The sequence below is a fragment of the Metopolophium dirhodum genome, chromosome 1 (genome assembly GCF_019925205.1).
Source record: "Metopolophium dirhodum isolate CAU chromosome 1, ASM1992520v1, whole genome shotgun sequence".
Classification (NCBI taxonomy): domain Eukaryota; kingdom Metazoa; phylum Arthropoda; class Insecta; order Hemiptera; family Aphididae; genus Metopolophium; species Metopolophium dirhodum.
In genome coordinates, this window is record NC_083560.1 from 85,113,127 (window position 1) to 85,129,726 (window position 16,600).

The window sequence follows — 16,600 nt, forward strand, 5'->3', positions numbered from 1 at the left end:
TAGACACAACCATTAATTTCGAAAATACAACAGTAATATTCCAAGGAAATAAGCCCAACGTCAATAAGAAAAATAAAATATCACACAATCAACCATCACTTATACTATATTCAACACACCAAAAATGTTTAAAGATAATGATAGGGAATAAATACATGGTAACAATAAAACCATACAGCTTTTCCAGACAAGAACATTTTTTTTTTAAACATGAAAATAATATGAAAAAGCATCAGAGAAAAATAATTGGAAAAATAAATAAAAAATAAAATGTATGTCAATATTTTTGAAAGACAGCAAACATCTTTTTGGATAACTTAGACAATTTAAAGGACGAATTCCTTAATGAACTACAAGTATTTTCAACTAATAGGATTTCTATACTTTTAAAAATAAATTAGAAAATAGAAAACAGGAAAATGTCGAATCAACAATGGGTTACGTCATTGGTATTATAAAAAACTTGTTTAGACAGGTAATAAAGTAAAATATAAAGATATTATGAAAGAGCTTAGTTATATAAGAGATATTTAATTGCATACGTTTTAAAATGACCGAAAAAATCGATTTTAAATTAAATTTACCTTCATAGAAATGGCAATTTACAGAGTATCAGAAATAACTTTAAACAATTAAACTTGCTTTAAACTAAACTTTAAACTGCTGCAGCTTGGAATAAATTCTAGACATCAAAACCCAAATTAATAATCAAAAATATCAAATGAACAAGTACTTCAATTAAACAAAAATACGAGTGAAAAGGGAAAAGAATTAATTTACTTTAGTTATAATAGGAACCTATAATTATTTTTTTGGTTAGGTTTGTACTCTGGGTTATATACTTATTCATAGTTTTCATAGTTCTATAGATCAGTAAAGTAATTTGGTCATGTTTATGTGTAGGGGGGATTAAAACATTTCCTCCTACGCACCAACACACACACGCACACAAAAAGTTGCCTTATATCATAAAAGTCACTCAGCCCAACCATTGTGATCTGTAAAATATAAGTAGGCACATGTGATAAATATACATGCATGCACACAATAAATAATTAAATAATGTTTCATTAAGTTAAATATTTCAATCAGAATAATTATAGAAATGTACAATATAACACATACAACATAAAATAATCTACTATACTTAAATGATGTATTATACTTTTTCTATGTGTAGACTTAATTGGCCATTTATTAGTAATATTTTTTTTTTATACTGAGACTTAATTAGTATACTTATGATGCTGGGTTGCACGAAAAATCACTAATATTTTATTGAATCAATAGTAATAGTAGGTATTCCTACCACGATTAGTCCGTTCAATTTTATTTATTCAATAAATTAATTAAAATTGCATGCAACTAATCATTATTATTTTTCATCTCGTTCAGGTATGATAATCAAATGATATGTATAGGAGTTGGAAAGAATATGAGTGTCAAAACTAGGATGGTGTTTTTATTTGACCAGCTGGTTAACTTGGTGTTTGATGTTTAAATATATATAAATTTTAACTGACAAAACGACACTATTGCACATCAATCAACAGTTCTGGTTAACTTGGAATCGTTGATTTAAAGAGGACAAATGTTAAACGAATAATGGTTTAATGCGTAAATAATAAGTTAATTTGGCGTATTTCAATTTTAAAGGAGATTTTATTAAGTAATACAAATATACAATACAGTTTTTACTAAAAGCATAACTAAAATATAACCAAGGTAGTCACTCCGGTGTATATTAGGAGTTGAGTAGGCCACTGTAATGGCCAATGGTTGCAAAGGCGTCCATCTTTGAAAATCCACGGGGACACTGTATTTTATCAATAATATTGACCTTTCTGTTAACCTGTTAAACTGCTTTGTGTAAGCTTACGTAACATAATTTTATATGACTAGTATTCCAGCCTCCAGGGTTGTTATGTTTAAACACAATGTTGTAAGCAACTTCTTTTAAACATGTTTAAAACATAAATTTAAAACATTTGTTTAAACCGTCAATACCCAAACGGCTCCCGTCAAAAAAGGTTTTACGAACAGGTCAATACCCAAACGGCTCCCGTCGAAAAAGGTTTTACGAACAGGTAAATTACCAAACGGCTCCCTTCGAAAAAAGTGCACGAAACCGATAGACGATAAAGTGGACAAAGTGTTCGACTATATTTTTGAAAATTATATGATGTCAGTTAGTCGTTTTCCTCCTGAAATGTGGGCTGAATGTTCATCTTCCCTTGCTTTGACCACAAATGGCTGTGAATCGTTCCACAGCAGATTCAACAATGAATTCAATTCTGCTCATCCTAATATTTTTAAGGTTATTGACATACTAACCGAAATACAATCCGAAACACAAATTAAAGCTCGAAGTGGTGTAAATACACCAAAACCAACAAAAAAACAGGAGCTCATTGAAAACATTATCCGAGAATTTTCATCAAATAAAATAACTATCATAGTTTATATAAAAAAATTGTGCATCAAAAATTTACCGTTTCTATAATTTTTTTTTATATTTTGATTTATAAAATTTTGTTTATTTTTCAAAACTTTTTACATTTAATTCACAGAATATAATTTTTATAATTTAACCTTAAAAAACAACAACACATTTTTAACCACACCTCTTTAGAGACAGTCCTAAGTCTGTATGAAGTGGGAAGGAATTTGTGTTGTAAAAAACAGGATTACTACCCGGATTTTACCTGTTCGTAAAACCTTTTTTGACAGGAGCCGTTTGGGAATTGACCTTTTTGAAAACGGGAGCCGTTAAGGAAAATCGGGAGCCGAATGGGCTATGCCCGTTTAAACGTTTTGTCAATTGTTTAAAATTGCGTAATATGATCATCGACACATTTTTGTTATATTAATTTAATATAATTAATAAATAAAATTAATGTCTGTGGTTATAGAACAATATATTATTAACGAACACTATGATTATCAATTTTCTTTATTCAATGTATCAATTATAATATAGGTATTACATATAAATGTATGATGGACACGGAAAAGCCAGGGAGGACATGGAGTCACCCTCTCTTGCCCCTCCTCCTCACGATAATGGACGCCCTTGAATGGGTGTATTCAATTTTAATTCAATAATGAATCATTTTACACCTACGATGAAAAAAAATTTTGATCGGAGACGTTCTGATTATATTTCTAAGAATATTTTATAATTTATTTATATTACTATTACAATTAGTTTCTAAATTTATCTAATACGCTAGGTTAAACTAGTTTTGTTAAAAATAAATCGCATATATTTTATAATAATAATAATACCAATAGTAATTGATAAAGTATTATAACTAAGTTCTTATATTAACATATAATATAAGTAAATCCTGACATACCACGTAGAATGGTGTGAATAGGTTTATCGTAAAATGACTAAAAATGAAATTGAATATTTTAAAAATTGTTCTTGACATAGTAAATAATAATATTTAAGTAGTGGAAAAATTATTTAAGACCCTACGAATAATATTTTTTAAATTATTACAAAATCTTTAAAATATTAAATAACTAAAATTGTTAATTTTTACTTAAATATCCAACCAATCCAATTTTCTAACATTAACTACCCTCAAAGTAATACACCGAAGACATTGTACTGCTCTAAATATGTCAACAGACAAAAAATAATATAAAAAACAAAACACACACCGTTTTGAAATCAATATCTCCGCTCAGAATCTAAAAGTATAAAGTTATTAAATTAACAAGCTTAGACATAAAAATTTGAAATTTTTTTTTATTAATTATCTAGTAATTAATTTGTCATTATTAGAACTAATTATATATTTTTATAATTTTTAATTCATCGTATATTCAGATAATCGTTTTAAATATCCATTGACTTATCTAAAGTGAGTATAATAAATTAATCATAACATATTAATTAGGTACAAATAGTTATTATATTTTTACTCTGCGGAGGTTAAAAATAAATATATAATATTTGAAAACGTGCATCTCTTAAATGAGCCACTATTTAAAATGTAAATCTTATTTATAATATAGTACCTATATGCATATTATAATTTGGAATAAATAATAAAAAAAAATTACTGCTCGAGTCCGTTTAACTACGGTTTTGTATGTGGCAGATGCGAGAACTTGTTTAGGGCAATAAAATTATCATATACAATATTTAAATCCCTTGGCGCCTGTTTTATATTTAAAATCCGAAAGATCCGTCGTTAAGATTAGGTTCAACACGGTATTTTCGTTTATTTCGACGTGCAAGTACCTATACCTACCAGATTTCTAACTTGGAACAATATATTATTTTAATTTTACAGGATTTCCAACTGAATTCGTGACACCGGACCGTTCTAATTTTAACACCACAGATCCGGTTTATTCGAACATTTCTCCCCACGGAATTGAATAAGGCCATAATATTATTATATATTATACAATATAAAGCGAACCCTTTGAGGTAAACGAGGACACGTCATTTTCCTTTTCACGCTTATTACGACGAATAACATTAATCCGTATAATGACGTAGGTACCTACTATATAGTGTCTTTTCTATTAAAAATGTTTTTTTTCTCCAGTTTTTATTATACTAAATAATATTTGTATTAGTAATGAATATTACGGCACAGAATTATATGCCCTGAGAAATAGGACCTATTTATTTTAATACACAGTTATAATAATAATATTATGATAATTTTAAATCAAAATTGTAGTTTAAAGATACTTTTTTTTAAAAATACCTTCATAATATCAACTAAATAAATGTAATCTTAAAAATAAAAAATAAAAAAAATACCAACAATATTTCCTTAAATTGTGGCAAGTATAATTTTTACAATTTTAAAATCAAACAACTTGATAATTTTTGTTTTAATGAAATAAGAATTTAAATTTTTAGCAGCCTACTAATTAATTTTACAAAAATATAAAATACATAATAGTACATATTTTTTCTATACTTCAAGAAGATAATGGCCACATGTTCATGTGGGGGCCCATGAGTTCACAATTTGAAATATAAATAAAAAAATATGCATTAAAAGTGAACAAAATCCTGACATATTATGCCGTATAAATTGAATAACCCTAATGGGCATAAGTAACTGTTAGGTCATTAATCATATTTTGATAACACAAAACAACTACAGTGAAACTTCGGTATCTCAAAGTCTTGAGGTACCAAAAAAAAAATTCGACATAATATCGAAACTTCGAGTTACCGAAGTAATTTAAAAAATGTGAATAGGGACTGAAAAAAATATTCGATATAGAGAAACTTCGAGTTACTGGAGTTTGAGATACCGAGGTTCCACTGTAGGACTATAAAATACTATACCAAATATACGCCTATTTGATGACCAATCAACAAAACTATACGTAAAATTATATTCGATTTCTACCCTAATATTGTATGTAATTTATGTCCTAGACATATTTATGACTCTCCATACGTGTTTTGCGTTGCACTTGTTCAACTATTTTGTATTTATACCTACAAAATAAATTAGAAGGTATATTATAATATTGTACGATAATATTATGTTGTGTAGTGCACATTTTTTTTTAACCCGGTTTAGCTCAATGATGGGCGGTTCGACGGACGGACAATGAAAGTTCATCGACGTGGCCTAATAATAATGAGCCATACTCATCATCAGAATGCGATACCATCATCGGGTCAAAGCAGGTAACGTAGTTTGTGGCCGAACAGACACGAAATCGGCATTAGTGTCCGCCATGAAATAGACGTATTCGATAAATATTATAATATACTTTATATAATTTTATATTTCTTATCAGTGAGCCGTGGTGTACCTATTAACCTGTGCAATATTGCTAAACTAAATAAGATACCACGAAAAAAAATATTTCAAATTTATTTTATGTAAATGTCAGTTCATTAAATAATTTCAGACGTTTAGCCATTTAATATTAATGTAAAAATATATTTTTGCGTCATTGTTATAGGTATTCGACAAAAATAAAATATTTGATAATTATAAAAAAAAGAACCGATTTCAAGAAAAAAATTAATTAGTTATTAATATAGTGAGTATTGTTAATCGTTTTAAAGCAATGGTTTCTAAGTTCTGATTTCTGCCACAGCCATAAAATTCGCGACTATCTTCAAACACTAAAAAGTTAATAACATTATCAACAACCTATATAGATTGATCATGATTTTATTTTGGCTAATTACGTCTGTTAGGAAGTTCCATATCATTTAGATGTAATTCATGATGCTAAGAATGGTCACATATAATAATACTTGTGAGATGACAAACTGAAACTTAAATTGTTATTATGAGAATACAAGTGATTTATTTTAAACGTTGAATCGTTTTTATTAAATTAGGTATATATTGATACGATCAAAATTGGTTCATTATTCTTTCAAAATTATTACCTTAAAAAATATAGGTGAATACACCTTTTTATATACTACGTTTTGACTTTAAAATATTCACTTAAAAAGTTAACAAAAACAATTGCGAAACTAAAGATTATTGTTACGTATCTATTTATTTATAATATATTTCGATGTAGGTACGTATAATATCTATATTTTATAGTAAATTAAATTTGAAAAGATGGAAATAAATCATAAAAAGCTACTATTTGAAAAGTATATTTAATTTTTTTTTGAATAATTTATGTATAGCTACAGAAAAATTGTCATGAAAGAGTTTAGCACTCAATTTTAAACGACAATTATAACGGTACTCTCATATTTATTTGTTTTTATATTTATATATCTATTTGCATGATGCTTCGAATTGATACTGAGAAATTGCATAAGAATTTATTTTCACATAACCTAATACAAATTGCATATTTTTGATTAGCTACAGTAAAATTATAAATCATAAATATTAAAAGGATGTTATAGCCTTTATAGTACTTAATACATATTTTGTCTGAAGCTTGGCAATTTCTATAAGCACATCAAATATAACTTAATTTCACTACTTTTGTTTTGAGTTGTCTATTCAATAACATTTTATACTTAGAGTTTTTATTTTTGTTTTTAATTAAGGGATACATTTCAAAAATAAAATAAATTAAATCAATATATTGTATATTTTTTCATTATTTTAAAATCGAAATTAAAACTGATGGAAGTTTTTATAGTAACTCAATTATTTTTATCGATAATATGAACGTTATTTTATTTCATTAGTTTATATGTTATGCAATAGTAAATTAATTGTTTTTGCTGTGTAACGAGTAATGTAATTGTATTTGGTAAATTACCAAAAGCTGAATATGTGAACATTTTATTATTCGTAAATACTATAAGTACGAGAACTGTCAATGTTGTCTAAGAGCTCTATACAGAAATTGACTATAGGTCAAAATATATTTGTTCATATGATCTTATGGTTAAATTGTTTTCTGAAATTTTTATCTACAAAATATGTAGGTATGGACTATAAGTACCTACAAATTAACTTTTGAATTGTTTTTTTTATTGATCTTTTTAACATCGGAAACCTTACACAATATATAATATATATACTTTATAAGTCTTATTTACAGTTGTACTATTATTTTGCATCGCGATATAATATATTTGTGTGTACTATCAGTTAATATATTATATGACTGTTATATGAAGTTGATTTTTCTTTTATGTGTTGTTAGTTTGCATTTGTATTTCTCAATATTTACCACTTTTGAATTGTTTTACGAGCAGATACTTCTTCGTTTTCCTTTAAACGATGTTAATTCATTAGTTTTATTATGGAGGTGTTTTCTCAACACGATTTTCAATACATCAGCCACCTAATTCACATGCCATAATAGTAATTAATAAATAATGCTCCCAAATTAATATTAAATTCAGAATCACTTCAAAGATTCACTTGACAGAAAGGGTCGTAATGATAAAACGTAAAAGTTCTTCAAAATGTTATTCTAGTTAAACCTTTTATTCTGCGAAATACTCTATCTATATATATATATTCAATATTGTTGTGCATTTAATTGCTTTATACTGCAAATGAAAAATCATTCCGGAGTTCAAGGCATCCAAATAATTTCATATCAATACAATTTGTATTACAAAAACCATAGTTTTACTTTCACGAGTTACATAAAATTTGTTCACTTGACCAATGAATTTCTTTCTTTTTCTTCTTTTCTATTCTATTCTATAATATATTTTAGTTGTTTACTAAAAAACATCATTAGTAAATACATTTTCTCTATGCTAAATTATTATAACAGATATAAAACATAATTATAAGATACGGAAAAATGCTTATGATGCATATTAGCTTTGCACTAGAAATTTAGATATTTCAATCAGGAACTAAAGAACTGAATTTCCGTAAAGTTTCAATTTGTACCATAATACATATTTAGAGCGGAGCGATGGATGTATTGATTTTATAATGATATGTGTTTTATTTCTGTCTACAATTACTTATTGCGGTAGTAAATATGATTCAATTTTCTACTTCAGCATTTTTTTCTGGTAGAAAAGTGAAGCTAGTCGGTACCTTAGGTTTAAAAATAAGATATTTTCAGTAGTTTTCAAAAGGGTCGGGAATAACAAAAAAAAAAAACGTAGGTGGTAGCGATAGTTGATACAGTTCTGCTGTACATTAGGTTTCGTATGGGTCACTGTAATGGATGTGTTAAATTTGAATCCAATGATATAAAATCAATATGTGAGAAAAACGAGGACTGTCTATCACCCTATAAAACTAAGTACCTACCTACATATATTTTATATATATTTAGTAGGTACGATCTTACGATGCCTCTCATTTAAATTATGTTTCATTGCTGGAAAAATGCATTCGCCCCACACCCCACTTTTATCGGTTCATAAATTTAATACACTATAATAACGACGACGATTGCGTTAAGGTGTAAAAAAAAATACTAAATGTAATAGGTGTTGCTGTTTTTGTTTTTAAATAAATACTTTTTGTAAATTCGCAATGTATACTTTTTGTGTAAGCACTTTGCCGGAAATATTGACAGTCTTGAATTTTTAAGTCGTAATAAATTCTTAACTTAATATTATTACCGACATATCACGATGGTTAACGATCGGTTCACGTCAATGCAGCTAATACAGCCGTCACGTTTACTCGGTATTACAATCGTTATCGAAGCCCGAAGAGTCGTTACAGACCTCTTGAATGTGTTATAGGGATGCGTAAGGTTCAACAGTTTTCGTCAAGACACGGTACGCCTTAATTTCGCGAGACAGACGATTCTATAATATTTTTAAACTGCTATATTGTAACAAATACCAAGGATCTTTTTTTAATGCTTTTTGCCCAAGCGAAAACCTTTAGCGGTATAATATATAAGAAAAAAAACAGAAAAAAAATTGAAGATGTTATCATAATATATAGAAAATGATAGAATTTCAATTTGTTGAAAAGTTAAAAAATCTATGGTTACTGGTTTTTGAAATATAACAAAATAACACAATTGTCGACGAGAAAATATACTAGAGTACAATATCAAAACATATTTACTGCTCCAAAAGGTGACGAGTCAAAACAGACACAGATAAATCAATATAAATAAAAATAAAAACACACTCATTATTGTAAAATCAATACATTCATCGTTCCGCTCAGAATCTAAAAATAAAGATAGAAATACAGTTCATTGTAAACCATTATATTACGCTAACCAACATCTCGGTGTCTGCTTCCAACAAGTCTATGTCATAAGAACCATCATAATAACATGAAAATATCATCACAATATGACAAACGTATGTAGGTACGTATGTGCCGGCATATGAGTAACTTAATTAGATATGATTAAAGTTAATAAGTTATAAAGTTATTGACTGTGAGTGCTGTAGAACTAGCGTTTCGTCTGATGTCGATAGCGTTGACCACAACATCTATACAAACCATGAATCTACAACTACTAAAATGGATTCAGCAACAGGTAAAACCCATAGTGGGATCCTAACCTTATACTCTAGGTACCTTTATCATACAGAAGTTTATTAAATTGAGATGGATTTTTTACATTTCTAAATGAAAAAAGAAGTTTATGTTGCATACAAAAATAATAAGAACACAACTCAAAGATTTAAGTTTTATAATGAATTTTTGAAAAAAAATTGAATATATTGTATACAAATTGTTATCTATATATATAAAAATAGAGCGTAACAAATGTACATTACCTCATCAATCGAGAACAGCGGGCTCGATTTGGCTCAAATTTTTTTTAACATGTTCATAATTGCCAGGAGATTAAGGTTTTTACGAAAGATAATTTTAGGAAAATCCACCAGAAAAGCAGGAAATCGGGATGTAAAAAATACAACAGTAGTGCCATCTGTCCAGGAAAAAATAAACTAAATAATAAAAAATGTAGTTTATTGTTGCAGATTAAAATAATAATAGTGTATTATATTATATTGGTTGCGATTGGTTAATCAGGCATGTTTGTTGATTTGTATTATTATTTTTTGTCAATAAATAAAAACAGTTGTTCTCGATTGATGAGTTAATATGCATTTTTCACGCTCGATTTGTATATATAGATGAATTTTTGTGTGTAGATTAGACCTCTGGGAAGAAGACAGGCTAATTTAAAAAGGGTTAAATTTGTTTTTTTTTATTCGTCAGATTTTAGTACGGTTAGGTTAGGTTAAGGTTTTGTATTAATTGACTATATTAATCCACCGTAGGTCGAATTAATTAAAAATGACAAACTTGGTATAACTTTGATACTGTAGAGTTAAACCTACACTATAAACTTACGTATAAACAGCACGGGGTCCGCGATCTACCACAGGTAGATTGCCTACCTAATAATATACCTACTGCTCCCAACCAGAATTTTTATAACAGAAAAGTTAAGATAAGTTTTGAACACCATAAACCGAATATTAAATAACGAATTGAACAAAGTTTGAGTCATATAGAGTTGGTAAATTTAAGTATTTAACGGGAATCGAAGTGCACGGGATCAGCTAGTTAGTTATATAATATTGAAAGTAGGTATTTAGCATAACACCATGAATATGAAATATTAAATAAAGCTTGATTTTATTTATTCTTTACATAATCCGCAATATTGTGCTCTTTGTTAAAAATCCGATTCCATATATTTGATGTAATATCATAATATATATAATTTAAAATGATATTATACAATAATAGTCAAAAAATATTTAATTAAACGCAAAGTTCAAACGCATAACATTATGAGCTAATAACTTATAAAACTAAAATAATTTCATATACCATAGAATTATTTAAAGGCATTTTTATAGAATAAATTATGCTGAATGCAATAATTCAAAAGAACACTGCGTGTGTCAAATGATCATTTTGATTAATTCAAGATACATCTTCGCATATGTGAAACACCCACTGTTATGATGATTTTATGACTAACTTTACAATACTTAGAGCATATAAATTCAATAGAATAAATAGAAGATTTGATTATTTTAAATAACGACAAAGTAACAAACAATGTCATTGGCATTAAAAAGCCAATTTATTATTGAGACTCTACTAATACAAAATAAACAAACGATAACTGAATTTGATGACCCAACATCATCTACGCATTCAGTCCTTAGATTAGTATCTATAAAATCCGGTCAGTATGCGTCCGCCAATGTACTGTCATATTGCTGCTATTATTGAACCACTTGTTGCATATATCACATATGTATGGTTTATCACCTGTATGCGTCCGCTGGTGCGTTGTCAAATTACAACTTTGACTGACCGATTTGTCGCACACGTCACAAAGGTACGGTTTCTCACCTGTGTGCGAACGCTGGTGATTTGTTAAGCTACCGGTTCCACTGATCGATTTGTCGCACACATCACAGGGGTACGGTTTATCACCTGTATGGGTCCACTTGTGCTTTGTTAAACTATAACTTTGACTGAATGACTTGTCGCACACATCACAAGGGTACGGTTTATCACCTGTATGCGTCCGCTGGTGCGTTTTCAAATTACAACTTTGACTGGACGATTTGTCGCACACGTCACAAAGGTACGGTTTCTCACCTGTGTGCGAACGCTTGTGCTTTGTTTAACTACCGCTTTCACTGAACAATTTGTCGCACACATCACAGAGGTACGGTTTTTCACCTGTGTGCGAACGCTGGTGATTTTTCAAATTACAATTTTGACTGAACGATTTGTCACACACATCTCAAAGGTACGGTTTCTCACCTGTGTGCGAACGCTGGTGCTTTGTTAAACTACATTTTTGACTGAATGACTTGTCGCACACATCACAAGGGTATGGTTTCTCACCTGTGTGCAAACGCTGGTGCGTTGTCAAATTACCTCTTCGATCGAACAACTTGTCACACACGTCACAAAGGTACGGTTTATCACCTGTATGCGTCCGCTGGTGCGTTTTCAAATTACAACTTTGACTGGACGATTTGTCGCACACATCACAAGGGTATGGTTTCTCACCTTTGTGCAAACGCTGGTGCGTTGTCAAATTACAACTTTGACTGAAAGATTTGTCACACACGTCACAAAGGTACGGTTTCTCACCTGTGTGCGAACGCTGGTGATTTGTAAAACTACCGCTTTCACTGAACAATTTGTCGCACACATCACAGGGGTACGGTTTTTCACCTGTGTGTGAACGCTGGTGATTTTTCAAATTACAACTTTGACTGAACGATTTGTCGCACACATCACAAAGGTACGGTTTCTCACCTGTGTGCGAACGCTGGTGCTTTGTTAAACTACCGCTTTCACTGAACGATTTGTCACACACATCACAAAGGTACGGTTTCTCACCTGTATGCGTACGCTTGTGGGTTGTCAAATTACCTCTTCGATCGAACAACTTGTCACATACATCGCATGGATATAACGGTCTCTCGCCCATTATTTTCTTCTCCTACTGGTGAGATCATTGATTTTAGTGATTTAATTCCAAATCAGTGTTGTAGCTGTTAATACCTTTATTTTGTCTGCTCCTGGAAAATAATTGTTTATATATTTTTCTACATACATTGACATGGTTACTAGACTATTGTTTATGGTAGATTAAAATTAAGTCACCACCTGGTTTTCAAACCAGTATATCTTATTATACCAGATATCATTTAATATTATACCTAATTATAAAATCAAAATGTAATAATAGCTAAAAGATACATGACGTAAAATTGCCAGAGCTTCAGCAGAGAATATTGAATACTCATTAGGAAGTTTGAATGATAAATTTTGGTTTTCAAGTATGATTGCGATTCCAACCCCATTATATGACTTGGAGGCATCTGTATATATTTTTTGAAAGTTCTTGAAGTCATCTAGGATTCCCTACGCGTTTCTTTTAAATATCTCTGGAGCTTTATTCTGTTTAGATAAGGTGTTTAACTCGGTGTTAATTTGATAATTGTTTTTCCAAGGGGGAGTTGAATTGAATTCACGAGGGATAATTCTGACTAGGGTGAATACGTTTTCATTGGCCAGCTTAGCAATTGAATTGTTTATGTTACTGTATTTGACTCCGTTGCGACTAGCTAGTCTTGCGATGTATTTATTGAATAGCTTTATTCTTCTCAGTGTAGGAGGGGGTACGCCAACTATGTTATAGATGCTGTCGTATATTGCAGACAGTCGTCAAAATAATATAATTTAATATATATGTAATATAGGTGGGAATTTTAAATTGTAAATTATTGACATAGGTCATGCCAGCGAAGCAATATGTGCTGAGGCTACAATAATATTTTCTATATAACACCACCGTACACGCAGACACGGGGGCCCCGTTGTCGCTGAATGGTTCGGCGAGGACGTAGGAAACGTGTGAAACGCCGATCGTAGTACGGGATAGGCGATCTGAATTTGCTATGTGTTTTATTTATGTTTGTTTTAATACAATAAAAGTGTTTCCTACCTGAAAACCCGAGTTAAACATTATTTTAGTCATCCTTACGTTCTTACCTTTTATAGGAACACTACCGGTATATACGTACTATGTGTCAATGAAGTTTTATTAAACTGAATAGTGCCAAGGTATATGTAATCTTTGAGTCATTTCAACTAGATAGGAACGAACTAAGAATTGACAAGCGCATATCATCGTACCTCAACGAGTTAACAGTGCCATTCTAATTAACTTTAGAGAGTGTCATTAACTAGAGAATATACGTGGTTTACCGCGTATTGTCTAATACGGGTGATACCACAATACTGAGTTTTGGGCTGCTTCGGAAGGCTCCTAGTGCTAGTCTTAATCCGCTATTGTTTACTGTTTACAGTTTTAAGGTTGATTTGGCTGCTGTTCTATATAATATTGCCTCGTAGTTGATTTTGGATTAAATGGTTGCATTGTATATTTTTGTGAGAGACTTGGGATCACCGTCCCATGAAGTATGGGATAATATTTCGATTATTTTAAGTGAGCTGCTTATGAATTTTTTTAGGTGTTTTATGTAAGGTGACCAAGTTTGACGTTTATCGAATAAAACTCCTAACATTTTAACCGTATTTTTGTTGACGATTTGAGTACAATTTAGTTTGATTTCTAGATCATTGACTCTTTTTTTTGTAAAAGATGAACAAATGGTCTTCCCAGGGGAAAAGTTGAATCCAGTTTTAAACACTTTAAAGCGTCACCCTTCCTACAGTGCATGATCAATTATATTTTTACCAAGTCACTTAAATTGTTCCTGACAAACGAGATGCCTTTCAGAAATAGCATGTTTGTTTGATTTTCGTTCGAAATTGTTCATATTTGACATACCTTTGTTGCTCCAGGTTTTCTCTCCTCTTAATAATAAGCAATAAAAACAATATAGCTTATTTCTTACCTGACTACCAATAAGCTATTTTGAGCGATTCTGCGGTAGATCGCGGACCCCGTGCTGTTTTTAAGGAAGTGTATGATTTAACTCTAAAGTATCAAAGTTATACCAAGTTTGTCGTATTCTACCTACGGTGGATTAACATAACCATTTAATAAAAAATCCTAACCTAACATGTTGATCACTGTCGTATTTTTGACATCTAGATTCATACATTTCTAGTAGATTTTCCTAAAATTTTCTTTCAAAGAAACAATCTTCGTGATAAGCTCATTCGTTTAAAAAAAATCAAGATAATCTGATAAGTAGTATTAGAGTTTACCCTGTACAAAGATTTTTATTTCACATTTATATAGTTAGAACATATATATATATATATATATATATATATATATATATATGTTATATATATATATTGACAAAAAATAACAATACAAATCAACAATCATGTCCGTAACCAATAGCAAGCAATATAAAATACACTATTATTATTTTAATCTTCAACTAAATTTTTTATTAATTAGTTTAATTTTTTCTGGACAGATGGCGTCATTGTTGTATTTTTTGACATCCAAATTTTCTACTTTTCCGGTGGATTTTTCTAAAATTGTATTACTTAAGAACCTTTTCCTGACAATACGAACACAAAAAAAAAAATTAGCAAAATCCAATTGCTGGCATTTTTAAAAATTTTCTGACGGATGCATCATTGTTATTTTTGTTTATAATTATATTCAATCATAACCAATAGTGACCTTACAATAAACAAAAATATATTATTATTTAGTTTATTTTCTTACCGGACAGATGGAGCCACTTTTGTTGTTTTTTCATCTATATTTCCTACTTTTCCGGTTAAGTTTCCTAAAATGTTATTACATAAGAACCTTCTCCTGACAATTACGAACACAACAAAAATCGGTCCAGCCGTTCACGCGTGATGCGATGACCAAGGAAATCGGGATTCATTTTTATATAAAGAGATTATTATAACTTACCCTTTATTTTTTTTATTATTTTTAGTTGTAGTGAGTAAAACATCATATTGTTATATGGAATCTTATATTTAATTCTCAATACCTACTCAGATATTAAAATTAAAATGTTTATACATTATTAATGACAAAATAATTTGCACACTTTATAATGCTGATGATTTTTTTAAATATTTAAACTTAAAACTCTTACAAAATGAAAATGTTTCTATGTATTGTCGATATTAGTTTTGGGAATTTGAATCTGAGGAACTTCGTTTTAATGTTTATTTTAAGTATAATATTATAGTATAATATGATATTATTAATATCCATTGTTTATAAAACCATAGCGTGAGTTAAAAAATAATAATATTAATAATAATAATAATAATAATGGATTTTTACTGTGTATATTAATTTAACCATAAATGGCATCAATTATGAGGGTTCGATTAAAACTGTGTGGTTGCAACGAGTAAATTTACTTAAGACCTTTAGTCTGTAGTACTAAGTAATAGTGTAACATTGAATTGTACTGACAAGAGATAATATTTTTTTCACGAGGAACGAGAGAGTTAGCAAATTCTTAAAAGTTATTAGCAAATATTCTTAGCAAATTATTTTCAAACATATGCTAGGTTTGAATTCAGCATAAAATGGAGGCGCCAACTTCACGCATGACGTGATTTCCTAGATAAAAATAAATATCGTCCTTTTATATAAATAGATACAATATGTTTTAATAAATTAATTTTTCGTTTCAAAACGTTAGCTAATCTTAACTACATGAAGTTTTAAACTGTATTAAAAAAATGTTTGCCTT

General features: G+C 29.4%; 1 pseudogene; it reads right to left on the minus strand.

Moving 5' to 3' along the window:
* LOC132942855 (zinc finger protein 271-like) overlaps positions 1–12,870 on the minus strand; it is a 59,286-nt pseudogene extending 46,416 nt beyond the window's left edge.
* Positions 12,871–16,600: the final 3,730 nt, after the last annotated feature.